At 39.0% G+C, this 18,968-nt stretch overlaps 1 long non-coding RNA gene across 1 annotated transcript; it reads right to left on the bottom strand.

Annotated features, from left to right (window-relative positions):
* Positions 1-838: 838 nt before the first annotated feature.
* Positions 839-16,430, bottom strand: LOC115522418. The gene is made up of 4 exons (XR_003971374.1): positions 16,416-16,430; positions 12,266-12,272; positions 10,146-10,148; positions 839-901 (listed from the first exon to the last, which is right to left on the bottom strand). It is a non-coding gene; the product is annotated as an uncharacterized LOC115522418 (long non-coding RNA).
* Positions 16,431-18,968: the final 2,538 nt, after the last annotated feature.

Below are 18,968 nucleotides of genomic sequence, written 5' to 3'. Positions count from 1 at the left end.
CTCTGGGTCATTCATTCTGAATAGACTCTTACTTAACCTACTGACTGCATTAGCCTGTAATCAGCACTTGGGAATACAATCAGGGGACTTTTACTTGGGGCTTGACAGTGAGGCAGTCTTCAGCAGGATCAGCAAGGTACAATGCCTCAGAGAAATGAATCTTATTTAGTGGCCTTTGGAGCTATATATCCTCTTTGTTGTGGCTTTTTTTGTTGCACTCATCTAGAAAAAAGATGACGTATCAGTGGGACTTCTATCCCACAAGTGAAGTTAGATAATCAGGGCTCTTGCTCATTTGTCTGATCTGTTCATCTCACCCAGTACTATCATAGTGGAGCAAGGAGTCTTAGCCAACTATTAAAACATTGCTACATATGATTTTTATCTTTCATTTCGTTAATGTGATGAATCATGTTGATTGATTTGTGGATGTTGAACCATCCCTACATCCCTGAAATAAATCCCACTTGACTGTGTTGTATGATCCTTTTAATGTATTGTTGGATTCAGTTTGCCAATATTTTGTTGAGGATTTTGACCTCTATGTTCTTCAAAGATATTAGCTGTAATTTTCTTTTTCTGTGGTGTTCTTGTCTGATTTTGGTGTCAGGGTAACACTGGCCTGATAAAATGCGTTTGGAAGCTTTCCTCCGCCTCGATTTTTTGGAAAAGAGTTTGAGAAGAACAGGTACTAAATATTTTTTGAATGTTTGGTAAAATTCACCAGTGAAACTGCCTGCTTCTGTACTTTGGTTTGTTGGGAGGAGTTTAGTTTACTTTCGTTTGTTTGGGTTTTGTTTTGTTTTGTTTTGGTTTTTTTTTTTTTAAGATTTTATTTTTAAGTAATATCTACACTCAATGTGGGACTCCAGCTCAAAACCCTGAGATTAAAAGTCGCATGCTGCACCCACTGAGCCAGCCAGGTGTCCCTATTGGGAAGTTTTTTGCTACTTTTTCAATCTCCTTACTAGTCATCAGTCTATATAAATTTTCTATTTCATCATAATTCAGTCTTAGATTATATCTACCTAGAGATTTATCCATTTCTCCTAGCTTTACCAGTTTGTTGGCATAAACTTTTTCATAGTAGTCTCATAGATCCTTTCTATTCCTGTGGTATCAGTTGTAACTTTTTTTCTTACATTTTTGAACTTATTTATTTGAGTCCTCTCTCTTTTTTTCTTGGTTAGTAGTCTAGGTGATTTTGTTTATTTATTCAAAGAAACAGCTCTTAGTTTCATTGATCTTTTCTAGTGTTTTTTGGTCTCTATTTCACTTATTTTTACCCTGATCTTTATTCTTTCCTTTCTTCTACTAATTTTGGGCTTGTTCTTTTACTGGTTCCTTTAGGTACAAAGTTAGATGGTTTATTTGAGATTTTTCTTGATTTTTGAGGTAGACCTGTATTGCTATGAACTTCTCTCTCAAACCCACTTGTGCTGTATTCCATAGATTATGCTATGTCATATTCCCACTTTCATCTGTCTCTAAGCATTTTTAAAATTTCTCCTTTTAGGGACCCCTGTGTGGCTCATCCCACTTGGCTCAGGTCATGATTTTGTGGTTTGTGAGTTCAAGTCCCACGTTGGGCTCTGTGCTGACAGCTCGGAGCCTGAAGCCTGCTTTGGATTCTGTGTCTCCCTCACTCTCTCTGCCCCTTCCCTGTTTGTGTTCTGTCTCTCTCTCTCAAAAATAAATAAACGTTAAAAAAATTTTAATTTCTCCTTTGATTTCTTCGATGACTCATTAGCTGTTCAGCAGCATGTTTTTTAATCTCTATGTTTTTGTGTTTTTCCTGTTTTCTTCTTGTAATTAATTTCTAGTTTCACACCATTGTGGTTGGGAAAGATGCTTGATGAGATTTCAATTTTTTTAATTCACTGAGACTTGCTTTGTGGCCCAATGTGTGATCTATTCTGGAGAATGTTCCATGTGCACTTGAGAAGAATGTACATTCTGCTGGTTTGGGATGGAATGTTCTGCATATTTCTATTAAGTCTATCTGCTCTAATGTGTTAAGGCTGATGTTTCCTTATTGATTTTTTTGTCTAGAAGATATACCCATTGATTAAAATGGAGTATTAAAGTATCCTACCATTATTGTATCACTTTCAATTTCTCCCTTTAGATCTGTTAATATTTGCTTTATATATCTTGATGCTCCTATGTTGGGTGCATACACATTTATAAATTTATATCTTCTTGCCAGATTGATCCTTTAACATCATAGAATGCCCTTCTCTGTCTTTTATTGCTGTCTTTGTTTTAAAGTCGTTTTCATCTTATATGAGTATAGCTATACCAGATACATTTTCATTTCCTTTGCATGGGATATCTTTTTCTATCTCTTCACTTTTAGTCTGTATGTATCCCTACTTCTTTATTTTTTATTTTTTTTTAATGTTTATTTTTGAGGGAGAGAAACGAGTGTGAGCAGGAGAGGGGCAGAGAGGGAGGAAGACACAGAATCTGAAGCAGGTTCCAGGCTCTGAGCTGTCAGCAGAAAGCCCAATGAGGGGCATGAACTCATGAACCATGAGATCATGACCTGAGTCGAAGTCAGATGCTTAACCGACTGAGCCACCCAGGTGTCCCTGTGTGTGTCCTTACTTCTGAAGTGAGCCTCTGTACACAGAATATAGATGGAGCTTATATTTTTATCCATTTAGCCATTCTGTGTCTTTTGATTTGTAAATTTAGTCCATTTACATTTAAAGTAATTATTGATAAGTATATACTTACTGCCATTTTGTTTATTGTTTTCTGGCTGTTTTTGCAGTTTCTCTCTTTCTCTTTCTTTCTTTCTTTCTCTTTTCCTCTCTTTATTTGTGGTTGTATGGCTTTCTCTAGTTTTATGGTTAGATTATTTTTTCATTTTCTTTTGTGTACTTAAGTTTTTTCCTTGCAGTTACCATGGGGTCACATAAACACCCTATGTAAATAGCAGTCTGTTTTAAGTTGATAGCAACTTAATTTAAAGCATATTCAAAATATTTACCTTTATATCCTCCTTCATCCCCATATTTTATATATAAATGGTGATGGATGGTAAGTAGACTTGTGGTGGTGATCACTTTATAGGGTATACAGGTGTGAATTATAAAGCCATACACTTGCAACTTATATAATAATAACTTATTTTTAAAATGTTGTTGGGGGGGCGCCTGGGTGGTGCAGTCGGTTAAGCGTCCGACTTCAGCCAGGTCACGATCTCGCTGTCCGTGAGTTCGAGCCCTGCGTCGGGCTCTGGGCTGATGGCTCGGAGCCTGGCGCCTGCTTCCGATTCTGTGACTCCCTCTCTCTCTGCCCCTCCCCCGTTCATGCTCTGTCTCTCTCTGTCCCAAAAATAAATAAACGTTGAAAAAAAAATTTAAAAATAAATAAATAAATAAATAAATAAATAAATAAATAAAATGTTGTTGGTGCGCCTGGGTGGCTCAGTCGGTTGAGCATCCAACTTCAGCTCAGGTCACGATCTCACGGTTCGTGAGTTCGAGCCCCGCGTCAGGCTCTGGGCTGATGGCTCAGAGCCTGGAGCCTGCTTCTGATTCTGTGTCTCCCTCTCTCTCTGCCCCTCCCCCATTCATGCTCTGTCTCTCTCTGTCTCAAAAATAAATAAACATTGGCACAAAAACAGACACATAGACCAATGGAATAGAATAGAAACCCCAGAACTAGACCCACAAACGTATGGCCAACTCATCTTTGACAAAGCAAGAAAGAACATCCAATGGAAAAAAGACAGTCTCTTTAACAAATGGTGCTGGGAGAACTGGACAGCAACATGCAGAAGGTTGAAACTAGACCACTTTCTCACACCATTCACAAAAATAAACTCAAAATGGATAAAGGACCTGTATGTGAGACAGGAAACCATCAAAACCTTAGAGGAGAAAGCAGGAAAAGACCTCTCTGACCTCAGCCGTAGCAATCTCTTACTCGACACATCCCCAAAGGCAAGGGAATTAAAAGCAAAAGTGAATTACTGGGACCTTATGAAGATAAAAAGCTTCTGCACAGCAAAGGAAACAACCAACAAAACTAAAAGGCAACCAACGGAATGGGAAAAGATATTTGCAAATGACATATCGGACAAAGGGCTAGTATCCAAAATCTATAAAGAGCTCACCAAACTCCACACCCAAAAAACAAATAACCCAGTGAAGAAATGGGCAGAAAACATGAATAGACACTTCTCTAAAGAAGACATCCAGATGGCCAACAGGCACATGAAAAGATGTTCAGCGTCGCTCCTTATCAGGGAAATACAAATCAAAACCACACTCAGATATCACCTCACGCCAGTCAGAGTGGCCAAAATGAACAAATCAGGAGACTATAGATGCTGGAGAGGATGTGGAGAAACGGGAACCCTCTTGCACTGTTGGTGGGAATGCAAATTGGTGCAGCCGCTCTGGAAAGCAGTGTGGAGGTTCCTCAGAAAATTAAAAATAGACCTACCCTATGACCCAGCAATAGCACTGCTAGGAATTTATCCAAGGGATACAGGAGTACTGATGCATAGGGGCACCTGTACCCCAATGTTCATAGCAGCACTCTCAACAATAGCCAAATTATGGAAAGAGCCTAAATGTCCATCAACTGATGAATGGATTAAGAAATTGTGGTTTATATACACAATGGAATACTACATGGCAATGAGAAAAAATGAAATATGGCCTTTTGTAGCAACGTGGATGGAACTGGAGAGTGTGATGCTAAGTGAAATAAGCCATACAGAGAAAGACAGATACCATATGGTTTCACTCTTATGTGGATCCTGAGAAACTTAACAGGAACCCATGGGGGAGGGGAAGGAAAAAAAAAAAAAAGAGGTTAGAGTGGGAGAGAGCCAAAGCATAAGAGACTGTTAAAAACTGAGAACAAACTGAGGGTTGATGGGGTGTGGGAGGGAGGAGAGGGTGGGTGATGGGTATTGAAGAGGGCACCTTTTGGGATGAGCACTGGGTGTTGTATGGAAACCATTTTGACAATAAATTTCATTAAAAAAAATACAAAAAAAAATAATAAAAATAAATAAATAAATAAATAAACATTAAAAAAAATAAAAAATAAATAAAAAAATAAAATGTTGTTATAGCAGAGCATGAGTTGGAGCATGAGTTCCACCATGAGAGTAGGATCAAGGGAATGGTTCATGCTGTTTTCCTGGAAGGGAAAACCTTCCTGGAAGGGAAAGCCTTGCTGGTATACCTCAAAAAATGTGCCAGCACTCACTGGGTTAAAAGTCTTTTTTGTGCTTTTTATAAATATACTCTCCTTATATGTCTGAGAGCCAAATTGTTGCGATCTTCAGAAGAAATAAAAGCTTTCTAGACTTTATCATTTTGGCAGGTGAAGCACATCTTCTACAATCAACAATTTTTTAGTATGTTAGTCTTGCCACACAACTTTAGAAGCATGTCTTTCTTCTTTTAAAATTAATTTTTTAGGGTTCTAATGTCAGTTTACTGAACAAAGATGCTGGCAATGTCTATGATATGCTATAAAATTCTTATATGAAGTCGTAGTTTTGGAGGCAAAAAACACTGGTCTAGCTGCCAACACTTCCAGGAAATCCCTTTATGCTACATTTATGTAACCTTTGTCTCCAAAAACTAAAGGAGCAATTAAAATAATTATATTCCTTGTATTGTTAATTATGTCATACTTCACATACAAAGAGGTCAATTAATAGATATCTACTACAGGGGCACCTGGGTAACTCAGTTGGTTAAGCATCTGACTCTTGATTTCAGCTCAGGGCATGATCTTGTAGTTTGTGAGATTGAGCCCTGCATCAAGCTCTGCACTGACAGCATGGAGCCTGCTTGGGATTATCTCCCTCTCTCTCTGCCCCTCCCCTGCTCATGCTCTCTCTCTCTCTGTCTCTGTCTCTGTCTCTCTCTCAAAATAAATAAACTTAAAAAAAATAGCTATCTACTAAAATGACTTTTGTAAAATATGGTACAAAGAAGAAAACATATTTCAGAAGAATCCCAAAGCCGTATCATTCATCACAGATCTTAGTTTGCCTGAGCCTTTTTGTGTTCACAGCAACAGTGATTCCAGGGCATTAGAAATCATAAACCAAGGTGCAACTCTTTCTTGAGTTTCTTGATTGCTATAGGAAAGAGGGAATCTGCCTAGGAAAGGTGCTGATTAATCCACCCAAGCATAACGAATGACCAATCATATAAATTACAAAGGAAAATGAGAGTCAAGGTTTAGAAAAAAATTGACAATTCTTTCGATGTTTATATCATTAGCCCTAGAGATTCTATTTTCATCATTAAAAAGTGTTCATGAGGGGCGCCTGGGTGGCGTAGTCGGTTAAGTGTCCGACTTCAGCCAGGTCACGATCTCGCGGTCCGTGAGTTCGAGCCCCGCGTCGGGCTCTGGGGTGATGGCTCGGAGCCTGGAGCCTGTTTCCGATTCTGTGTCTCCCTCTCTCTCTGCCCCTCCCCCGTTCATGCTCTGTCTCTCTCTGTGCCAAAAATAAATAAATGTTGAAAAAAAATTAAAAAAAAAAAGTGTTCATGAATGTTCATTGAGTTTATGGTCTTATTCAAATTTGCTTCAACACCTTATGGACCTTTGAATCATGTTTGTCTATTGCAAGTGTTTCATGGCTTTGATTAAACACACATACACACACACACACACACACACACAACAATCACAAACCAGAGAGTTCATGAAGATTGATCTGAGGTACATCTTCAAAGTGTTTTCTCTGTACCTTAGCATTATGATTGAATTGAATGACCCTGTATTCAGTTTTGATCAGGTATTTGATGAAAGGCTTTGGACTGTATTTAAGTGTTGTGGTGTAGCCTATATATTATCCTACTTCTTATACCTAGATCTCTTCTAGATGAAAGGAAAAAAAAAAAACATTGGTGGTACTCATTCAGAAATTTTCAGAAATCAAATTATCCAGATTTTGAAGCTAATCCTGACCAGCTAATAGCATAGTCTTGGAATTCATGAGGTATTTACTTTTCTACTTCAACCTAAATCCATGCCGTGCATTCCTCTTGGCCAAAAACCTGAACACACATTCTACAGGGAGATGTCTCCCTTCTTTGTGCTCCAATTTAAACCTATCTATCTCATAATTTTACTGCTGCCATAAAAGGAAATTTGCATGTGATATTTTCCCCATTGCAGCTGTCCAGAGCCTCTTTCTGTTTATTGAAATCTGGGGAGTTCTGCTCCTGCCCTTTCTGTTTTCGTTTCTTTGGCAACATGGGTACAGAATACACTAGAACCATGACCACCAGACCTCCCTAGGATCCTGGAGTGAGTTGCTGGCTGGGTTCTGTAGTAATGGAAGCTCCGCGTAGATCAAAATCACAGGGTCAGGGCTTCACAGGTCAAGTTCGTAGTTCATAAAGCTACTGTCTAAACACGATCCCATTTCGGCCTAGAGGATATGGGATAGGTTGGTTCCTTTTTTTGTATGTTTCTCTAAAACTAGGATCTATATAATCTGATAAAATCTAGAGAGAAAATTTTGCCTAGTGGGATTTCTTTTAAATTGTGTTTGCCGGGAGGTGTGCCAGACTGAAGTCCTTTCTTCCACCGTGGATTCAGGGCAGGCAGCAGCAAGCTGAACTTTCCCACCCTTTTCATTCATACAGTTCTAAGGAGAGGACCCACTTTTGTTCCTGGTGCTCATTCAGCCCTCAGCCTCTCTGCTGAGCCTACCAATTAGTGTTAATAATTGTGGCTAGAGTTTAAGGTCTGGACCTGGGAACACAACTGAGAGGGTGGATTCATTTCAGGAGCTAGACTACTAAGCAGGCATCTGATAGAACACGAAGGAGGCAAATGCACAAGGCTAAATAATAGCCCAGGGGAGTTAGAGCTTCTAGTTTGAAAACCTTCTCTGTCAAAGGCTTTTCGTGTTACATCAAATAATTCAATTTGCCTCAAATTTTATTTGCTGCGTTTGAAATAGCATAATAAGACCAGACATTTGTTTATGAAATTTCAACAACTGACTTGTTTTCCCCCAAATACTAAAAAATACTCAGGGTGCCTGGGTGGTGCAGTCAGTTAAGCATCTAACTCTTGATCTCGGCTCAGGTCACGATCTCACAATTCGTGAATTTGAGTCCCACACCGGGCTCTATGCTATCCTTGCAGATTGGGATTTCTGTCTCTCCTTCTCTCTCCCCTCCCCTGCTTGTGCTCTCTCTCTTTCTCTCTCTAAAAATAAATAAATAAACTTTAAAAAATACTCAAAGACATTTAAAATTCTATCCTGAATTCAAGTAAAAACTCTTGAGAAGCTCATAATCCATTTATTCTCCCCGTATCACTAAGATGTGTTTAGCAAAGAATAGCTATAGATAAATTATCTTTTAAAGATGACCAGTTAAAGGCCCAGTAAGATGAAGTAATTTGCTTTAGGTTAGGTGAGCAGTAGGATCACTAGGAATAGAGCACCCAGGCTTGAGGGAGCAAAGTACACAAGCTTTAGCTCCAGCCTTCTCTGGGTTGAAGGTTCAGCTGGCTGACTTTCAGCCACCTACTTAACTTCTCTATACCTCAATTTCCCTCTCCAAAACAGAGCTAATAGGAGTTTCTCACTTATCAGTTAGCTATGAGGACTAGATGTCCTAATATATGCCAAGTACCTAGAACAATACCTAATATGTGCTATGTAAGAGTTTATTAAACATAAAATGCAGTGGGATGGTAAAGACCTTCTCTTTTGCTCCTTACCTACTTACAAGATCTTAAAAAATGTTCTTTGAAACTCATTTGCACAACATTCCTGGGATGTTGGGTAACTACTAGAGACCCAGGGTAGGGTCCAGCTGCTTGTCAGATGCACTGTGGTAGAGTTGTGACTTGTAAAGCCCATTGCACAGTTCCCCATATCCACCACCAGAAGTTATTGCTCATCATAATTATAGTAGAACTTTCTCGTTTTTGTTTCATTTTTTTTTTTTATTTTAGAAAGAGAGAGCAAGTGGGGGAGAGGGGCAGAGGGAGAGGGAGGAAGGGAGGGAGGGGGAGGGAGAGAGAGAGAGAAAGAAAGAGAGACAGAGAGAGAGAGACAGAGAGAGAGAGACAGAGAGAGAGAGACAGAGAGAGAGAGAGAATCTTAAGCAGGATCCATACGCTCAGCGCAGAGCCTGACGCAGGGCTCGATCCTGTGACCCTGGGATCATGACCTGAGCCAAAATCAAGAGGTGGAAGTTCAACTGATGAACCACCCAGGTGCTCCTCATTTCATCTTTTGATCAGTGTTTTTGCTTGTAGAGATGGATTTATACTTTAGAGATTTTAATTCAAAAGGAAAATAAGCTCTTTATTCAGTACATATATTATGTAGATGTGACAATTATAGAGCTATAAAGAAGCATACATAAAAAGAGCTATAAAGAAGCATGAGATTGTTAGCAATCTCTTTGGCCACAGATTTAAACATGCATACATGTTTAATGCACAAATCACATGTGAGAGGTAACTCACAGGGGTCCAAACCTCCAGTTTCAAAACTCATAACAGAAACCAATGGAATATTTATGTTAGGAAGGCATAGACATCGCATTCATATATGCTTATTCTACCACGAACAAGCAATTTACACACTCATTCACCCCCACACACATATTCATATATCTATATATAAAACATGACACTCCTGCTTCATTTGTACTAAACGACGACAAACAGGCCTTCAGATGAAACATCATGGGAAAAAATTGTGGAATTATTAGGTCATACTTGAGTATAATCAGGCTTGCATCATAAATCTAAATTCCAAGTTGTTTTCATCCTTATCTTTCTACCTCATTTGCACAGATGTGGTTTTGTTAGGTAATTACAATGGTATTTTTGAACCAATATAAAAAGTTCAGAGGTGGATGGGGATACTTATATATGTATCTATTTCAGGAACTCTCACATGGCCACCAACAGCCCTCCTTGCAGTGACAGGTATGTATGTTGGAAATTTCAGAGTGCTATGTGCCTCTTCTCCAACATCCCAGGGGAGAGGGAGAATGCACAATAAGGAAAAACACATATTTCCTAGTACACAATAAGGAAAAACATATATTCCCTTGTTCTCATGTTTCGCATGAACAGATGAGTAGAAGAGGAATATTTCAGCTTCTCCCCACTTCCTCACTAACTTATGACAGAAATGGTTGTTCTCATTGGTGAGTTTTGAAGAAGGACACGTTGGCTGGGCTGGGCCCTTCCGGGTTTTCCTTGAGGAGCCAACCTGGCCATGTGACTCCCGCATTCTGGTCTATCTTCATGACATGATAACCCTAGTAGGCAGTTTTTTGTGTGGTTTTTTTTTTTTTTTTTTTTTTTTTTTTTTTTGCAGGAGGAAATTCAACCTTTGGGTAAGGTGGGGCATGAGATTGTTAGCGATCTCTCTGACCACAGATCTAAAACTAGAGTGGCAAATCAGTAATAAAGCTGACATTTTAATTCTCATCTGTTTATCTGTGCTTTTACTTACATAGTTTGAACTCAGCAATTTCAGTTTGGACCCTTCAAATGCCCAATATTGCAGAATGATGAATTAGTATCATGAAAGTTGCACATTTGCTGCCTTCTCCCCCCAATACTTCTGTCACACAGCATGTCTGGTCAGAGGTTTCTTGGGTTAAGCAGTGAAGGGAATTTAGTGCAAATATTGGAATCCCAGGAAACAGAAGACCATGGCAGATTCATGGCAAGGAATAGACAGTTTGGGGTGTGTCTCTGAGTGATGCCTTTAGCCTGGAGGAACTTGACCAAAATACAGTGATGGAAAAATCCATAAGATTTTGAGGGAAATAAACTACTCTTTTGGGAGCCTAATAAAAAATCCATAACAGTGATGCCCCTGGAAAGACTCTTCCAAGTAAATCAGAGGTCTATCATACCTTATGGAGAAGCAGCAAGGATCACATCACTCCAAAAGTGAGTTCAAAGCTCAACAATAATGACAAGATTATACTGTGAGATAAAGACAGCAGAAGCAGTTGCTAATTAAAGTAACCAGATGGCAGAAAGCAACATTAGTAGTTGAAGGAGGAAAATTTGAACATCTTCTGGGAACCAGTCAAAGGATGGGAGAAAACTTGGAAATCTACTTCAATTAGCATTAGAAGTCAGCCATCTCCGTGTTTGTCTTTTTCCTTCAATGAGGGTAGCCTGGGGGAAAGATGGTCTCCCAGTGAACCATGCCTCCCAGTACTCATGCCTGTGTGTACCCCTTGTCTTGACTTCTATTGGTTATCACAGAATCAATAGAGTGCAGTGGGATTGATGCTGCATGGCTTTCAAGGGGGCTAGGTCAGAAGAAGCCTTGCAGCTTCTACCTTGATCCCTTGGAATGCTCTCATTAGGGAAAGACAGCTACCATATGAAACCTTTGACTACCCTGAGACTTTCATGCTGTAATGAAGACCAAGCTAGCCACTTGGAAGCTCCATGTAGAGAGATATGCCCAGGCACTACCCAGCTATTCAAGCCACCTTAGCCCAGGCACCAGATATGAGAAAAATAAGGCTCTTGGACATCCAGTTGAGTTCTCAGATAACTGTAGCCCCAGCCAACATCTAACTTCAGCTGCATGAGAGACTGCAAATCAGAATCACCCAGCTGAGCCTAATAAATATACAGAATTAAGGGAGATAAGAATAAATTATTTTAAAATCATTGATTGTTTGGTTAGTTATCTATAGCAGCAGATAATTGAAACAGTCTTCACAAAATGGGATATGAGATTGTTTGTAGTAATATCTGAACTGCTATAGCCAGGGAAGATTCCAGATGAGATTGCAGTAAAGTTGGCATCTATATTTTACCCAAAGGGGGTATCCACTTTCAGTCTGGATTCCAACCATGAAGTTGCTCTTCCCTTGAAAAGGAGCAAAAGCAAACAAACCAAAAAACCAACATTCCTGTCTGTTGGTCAGAAAGCAAAGGGTCCTCATTATTGACTAGCAAACAGAGTAATTCCTGGGAAAGTATGTGACCTTTGGAAGGTACATACAGGGAATCTTCAAGAATTTAAACCTTTCTAAAAAAAAAAAAAAGAGAGAGAAATACAAATGTTTAAATCTAATTCATAAAATGAATTTGGCACAACTGCAGATTGAAACTCATTTTTAAAAACTCTGCAAAGTGTAGTAAGGCTCTCACATTAAGAATACCCTAGCACAAACCACACTGGGATAGAAAGCAAACAAAATAAAGACAAAGGGCATAACATTATGTTCAAGGGTTTGAGGTTTGGAACCACAGATCTGGGTTTGAATCTTGTCACTACCACTTACCAGTAGTGTGATCCTGGTCTAGTAACTTAACCTCCCTGAATTTATAATGGGTAATCTTAGTACCTAATATAAAACCATAAATAAGTATTAAATGAGATGATGAATAAAAAAAGCTTATAACCATATAGGTCCTTAATATGAAGTAGCAATTATATTATTCTCAAATGATTTGAATCAATTTTTGTATTTTTGCTTGAATAACATATGAGCCTATTCATCTAATTAAGGGTTTTTACCAATTTATTTTTTTTAATTTTTTTTAATGTTTACTTATTTTGAGGGAGAGAGAGACAGAGCGCAAGTGGGGGAGGGACAGAGAGAGAGGGATACAGAGAATCTGAAGCAGGCTCCAGGCTCTGAGCTGTCAGCACAGAGCCCAACACCGGGCTCAAACCCAGGAACCACAAGATCATGACCTGAGCTGAAGTCAGACACTTAACCAACTTAGCCACCCAGGGGCCCCCCAATTTCTTATTGAGGGAAAAACTAGAAGTTTGCATCTCACCATATAATATTTGTAGACTGATGTATGAACTTATTAGTAGCTAATGCTCCTGAAATCGAAAACCCCTGAAGTTTCCATGACTTAATGTAACAGTTTACTTCTTGCTCACCCAGTACTCAAAATGGATACTTCTTGTTCGTGAGACTCTTCTTCAAGTGATGAGTCGGGGACCCAGGTTTGTTCCACTTTGTTATTCTGCCATCTTCAACATGTGACTTCAACATGCACTTAGATTGAACCAGGTAGGGAAAGGCTATAGAGGGAGTCTTCTAGAAACCAGGCTTGGAAGTGGCCTATGTCACTTCTGCTCTCATTTTATTGATGAGGAATTAAACATATGGCCAACCCTAACTACAAAGGACTTACCCAGAAAATTTTGTAATCAGAAAGCAATGTCTACCGCATAAGGCATAGAAACAAAATGACAAGCAAATGATATAAACCAAAAAAAAAAACTATAACATATTCTATGGCAAAATGTATATACTTTTTTGCCCTGGTGGGTGTTCAACCACTCTCTTCTAATTCCAATAATTTTATTTTCAATGTAAAGAATATTCCAGGTAAAGATATAGATTTGAAGTCCTTAGCTGACTATAATTATCAATATTCTGGTGTCCAGAGCCAAAAAAAAAAAAAAAGTGACACTTTAAACAGTGCTTTATTTCTGTTCAGGTGTCCTATATATTGTACAAATACCCAAGGTAAGGGCCACCTAAATTTTCATGGAAAATATCCAAACTATATTTTTCTACACATTTTATCCATTAGTATGTTTCCTCAGCTACTAATTTGTTGAAATTGCGATTCCACATATATTTGAGTACAGCATTCATTCATTCGTTACTTCCATACCTCCAGAGATGTAGAAGATGTAAGACAGAGAATAGAGGACACATTGATCTTAAACTGGTCAGAGAGCTGGAAGTTAGACAGCCTAGAGTATTTGGAGAACAATTTTAAGAAAATACAAGGTAGGATAGCCCGGTGTAAACATGATGGCCATATTTTCTAGGCCAAAATATCAGAATATGTGGACTGATAATTTCTTATTGGTTTATGAATTTGCTCATATGAAACTTCACAAAGTTGTATTGAATTTGATGTTTCTGACTGACTGACTACATGACACAGTGACTTCCAGCTTAAAACTTGGGTCCTTTTGTCTAAAAACACTTAGGCAAACTTGAGATTCTTCTACTCTATTTCTGTCTCCTTAAGGGTGGTCTGAAACTTCAAGATATATATAGCTAAATAAATAAGTAAATAAAGCCTCAAGATACATATCACATAGATCATGTCCTGGCATAGAGGAGAGGGTGTGCTGGTCTTTGTGGGCCTCCCTTGAGTTGTTCATTTCACTTTTCTACCCATTGTCCTCAGTGACTGAAGGGTTCCAATGATCTTTTTCTCTTTGCTTCTGGGTCCAGCAAGGTCACTTTACATTTTCCACCCAACACTGAGTACCTCCAAGTCAGCTGGTTCAGGCCCCCAGGCCCATCCACTTAGATAGCGACCTGGCCATTCATGCAGCACAGAGGACTTTGCAAACCCGCAGGCTATATCCTAGGAAGCCATGTATGTAATGGTTCTTCTGCTCTGAGATTCAACTATCGCCCAATTTATTTGGAGTTTCTCTCTATCAGCAAACCACCCAACTCTATACTTTAGGACTTGGCCTAGGACACTGGGCTCTTTCTCAAAGACAATCCATGGCAACCTTAGTCATAGTCACTCAACTTTTTTCCCACCCCTAGCAAGGGAAAAAAATGTACTTCCTATTCTATTTGCGAAGAGATTATCTTTACTATTATGGTGCCTTCTTTACCACTTGGTTTTTCATGTAGGCTGTTCTCTCAAACTTGGCTCTTGATATTAAAAATAAAGATTTTAGAATTAAAAATAATTTATAAAAAAAAAACCTTTCTTCTGTGTCTCTGACGCTGTTTCACTCCGCTCCAAGTGCTTTCGCTCTCAGACTCTTGCCTCTTATGTATTTTTAAAGTCTTTTTAAAAGCTTAAAGCCAGGAATTTCATTAATTGCTCTCTGTGTCACTTCAATCTGGAGAAGAGTACATATGGAGTGTTCTTGGCGTTACTTGAATGATGCAGAAAGGGCGGGGGCAAATGACATTTTTTTTCAAATACATGATTTAATTGCCAAGTATTTTTCTGTTGCAGAATTATAAAATATTAATTCATTTTGATAGGCTACTTTTATTGAAAAGAATAAAATAACACGAAATTGGAACTGTCCTGGAAAATCCCAATTGTATGTCTGCCATAAATTGCATTGTACATATGTAAATACTGAGGGCATTCACTGTTTGGGAAAGACTACTGAGGGTCAGAGAAAACTATGTGGTTAACCACCCGGTTACTGGCAGCATGTAGCTGTGCCAATGGACAGATGGGCTTTTGTGCTCTCTTTAAATTCCATAAAGCAGTGTGTTTGCATGTGTTAAGTATCATCCCACTGATAATGAATCAATGGCTCTCAAATCTCATGCTCATAAGAATCATCCATAGAGTTTGCTTAAAAATACATTTTGTTAAAATAGTGCAGTCTCCTGAACTCTCTCTAGAGATTGATTAAGCCAGAGGTTGGACCCACTAAGCAGTTTTAAAAACACCCAAATAATACCAATTCAGGGGGTCCTCAGACCACACACACACCTTGAGAAACATCGTATCAGCTCAGGGAAGGGAAATACCCATTTACTCAGCTGCCTTGTTGCATAATCAGTAATCCCCTCATTCAGCATCATCAATCATCACCCACACATGGATGGCAATGATTCTATGTCTTGCCAGGTTTCACTTAGAGAGCCTACCTGCTGGGGCAGGTGGGTGCCACCCACAATCTCCCAAGCAGAATCAGCATCTCAACACCACCTGTGATTCAAAGAGTTGCTGGGCATGTTGGCCATCTGGACACAAACACACACAGCAGGTAGTGATAGGATTGCCGACTAAATTGCCTATATGGCAGCATGCTTTTTTTCAGCACTTGGCCAGCTTCTGTGTCTTGACAGTGAGTTATCATTTTTAGAGATCCGATTTTTTTCTCTATAGGAAGATACTCTCTCTTAATTCTGTCTTTAAAAATTAACTGTTATATTTGAAATGTTCGTGTTGCTACCAAGAAGCCCTGAAAATTATACTAGATTCATTTGAATACAAGGTATGATAGGAAGATTATATTTGCCTTCATGACAAAAGCAGAACAGTGAAGCCATGGGTGATTTATTACTGTTAATATTTGTTACTATTATTGTTGCTGTATTGCTGCTAGCACTTCTTAAAGGGTCAAAATTCACTAGAACCATCTCATTTCTGAACATGTATAAAAACATGAAATACATATTTTTCTTCCCGTTTACAATATCAATAATTCTCAAGATATTCAGAGGATTTTTTCTTTTTTCAGAAAAAGTTTTTAATGTTTATTTACTTTTGAGAGAGAGACAGAATGTGAGTAGGTTAGGGGCAGAGAGAGGGGGAGACACAGATCTGAAGCAGGATCCAAGCGTCAGCACAGAGACTGACGCGGGGCTCGAACTCACGAGCTGTGAGATAATGACCTGAGCCAAAGTCGGACACTCAACTGACTGAGCCACCCAGGCACCCCTATTTGGAGGATTTTTTACTCCATTCTAAAGGTGCTGCATTTACAAAAATATCTAGGTGGAGCAGATAGTGCGTGTTCAAGGGTATCTGCTGACTCAGATTGGTTGTTAATAATTGGAACCAGGAGAGCTTGTAGGTAAAATATTGGACTGAAACACAAAAGATAATCTTAACAGAACTTTGTGAAAATAGATAGTGCTTATTTTAAAGTGCCATACTGGGAGGGGAATTATTTACTATCACGAATTACAAGTGGTGAGATAAAACAAAATAGGAAAATGCAGGGAGTCTAACTGATTTTGTAGCAGTGAGACTTATTTAATAGTGAGGTATGTTCTGTGAAGAAAAAAAAAAAATCCATACCAATGAAGCATTGAAAACCAGCCTAGACAATACACTAGAAAATGTACGGTGAAATTCTTCCCAAAGGAGAAATGAATGAACTAAGCTTAATACACCTTCGGGGTTCCATCACATTCACCCCATTGCAGCATTCTAGGACCTAATGTTCCAAGATAAATCATTCCTTCTCATACATATGACAACACAGGAAACTATTAAATCCAAAAACCTGCAGAAATTAATTTTAAAATTGCTATCATGCATAGAGAAAGTGATAGAAAACATTCAAGTAATTTAGGCTCAGTAGGGAGCCCACAGTGTATCACTGGTCTTTGCCACTGCTGGACTCCACCTCACTTCCCTCTGCCTTCTTTCTCCAGCTTTCAACAGCTTGGTACATAACTTATTTCAGCCTTGTCTCAGTCCTTAGGCTAATTCAAATACCCTGCCCTCTCACTCCTTCTCTCACCCCCAATCTGATGACCCTTAATATTTAGTCCATCATTAGGTGAGGGCTATAGAGACTCAGTGACTACTTGTACCCATGGGTTCCTTGTCTAGAATCCTGGGTCCCTGCTCACTGTTGTTGCCGTAAGTAAACAACCATGATCATGCAGGCCTTATGGCCAAGTCCCAAATAATGACAACTACTTTGCTGACACTTCCTTCTGTCATCACCCATGGCTCTGGGGCCTTATACTTATGAGCTAAGGTGCTTAGCCCCTCCTCTAGGATTTCCCAAGGCCCCTCTTAAAAGAGGATGTGCTGTGGGGTACCTGGTTAGTTAAGTGTCTGACTTTTGACTTCAGCTCAGGTCAGGATCTCACAATTGATGAGATCAAGCCCCAGCTCTGGCTCTGTGCTATCAGCTTGAAATTCTCCCTCTCCCTCTCTCTCTGGGCCTCCCCCTCCCCCGCTCATGCACGTGCGTACTCTAAATAAATAAATAAATAAATAAACAAACAAATAAACAAACATTTAAAAAGATGATGTTCTGTTTCTTTGCAAGAACACAACCTTACTACAAGTCTGAGACTCTATTAGGGCACATTTACAAACATCTAGGTTCAAGTTTGTTCAAATGAGTAAGATCTTAGTGGTCCTTGGTTTCAGATATATTTGCCTAATTCTTTCAACCCAAGCCTCTTTAGATTTAGGCCCCCTTCTGTTTTACTACCCAACAAATCTGTCTTTTCTTCCTAGTTTCATTTGGTGAATAAATATTGAAGAAATAGTGGCTCTATCAAGTTCTTAAGGACTCATCAAGACCTCATGTATACTTGCCGAAGGGCTTTTACACCATTAGATTCGACCTTATCCCTAACCTTTACAAGACTCTTCTCTGTTCTAATTCTTTCTCATCCCTTTCTGGGATTCTCCTCTTAATTAATTCTCCTCTCTGTTATCTCTTCATTTGGAGGCCCAGAACCCACCTGTCTTTCACTGGTGCCCAATCTCTCCTTACTGTATAGAGTATGGCTGCCAAAATAGCATATGTAAGCATAGAAACTTCCAAACATGGAATAGGAGATGTACAGTGTGTTACATGCAAACTGGAGAGTTAGATGGGAATAAGCCATTCCCATAATTTAAGAAATTAATTTTGGCCTTAAAAGTCTACTATGGACATGAGCTTACTATAATTGGATTTGTCTCAAATGTAGGTGCTCATGAAGAAAAAATGCAAGTGGCCATTTACTATAGTGGTGAAATTAAACAGAATGCTAGCATACAAGACTGTTGGGGATGAGGGAAAATGAATGCTTTCATTTATGATTAATGGAAATGGAAAGCAGTATGCATTTTGAGGAAAGTAATTTGGCAATATCCATTGAAATCTAAAAGGCACATACCTTTAACCCAACAATCTCACTTTAACAAATATTTATTGAGGGCCTCATGTATGTTATAAACTAAGAAATTAATATTGAACAAAACAGACAGCTCCTGACCCTCATGGAATGAATATTTATGAAGCAGACAGAAAAATTAATCAAATCACCAAAGAGATTAATGTTACTAAACTACACTGTGACGTATGTTTTGAAGGAAAAGTGCATTATATATGTACGTGGGGAACCTGATCATGTCTGCAGGGTCAGGAAAGGCCTCCCCAAGGAAGTGAGATCAAAGAATGAGTAGGACTACACTGGGAAAAAGGAGGGACTATAGAAGTTAACGAGTTGAAA

This window comes from Lynx canadensis, chromosome C1, assembly GCF_007474595.2.
Source record: "Lynx canadensis isolate LIC74 chromosome C1, mLynCan4.pri.v2, whole genome shotgun sequence".
Classification (NCBI taxonomy): domain Eukaryota; kingdom Metazoa; phylum Chordata; class Mammalia; order Carnivora; family Felidae; genus Lynx; species Lynx canadensis.
Note: the sequence above shows the minus strand (reverse complement) of the source record. Positions and strands in the feature narration are given on the sequence as shown.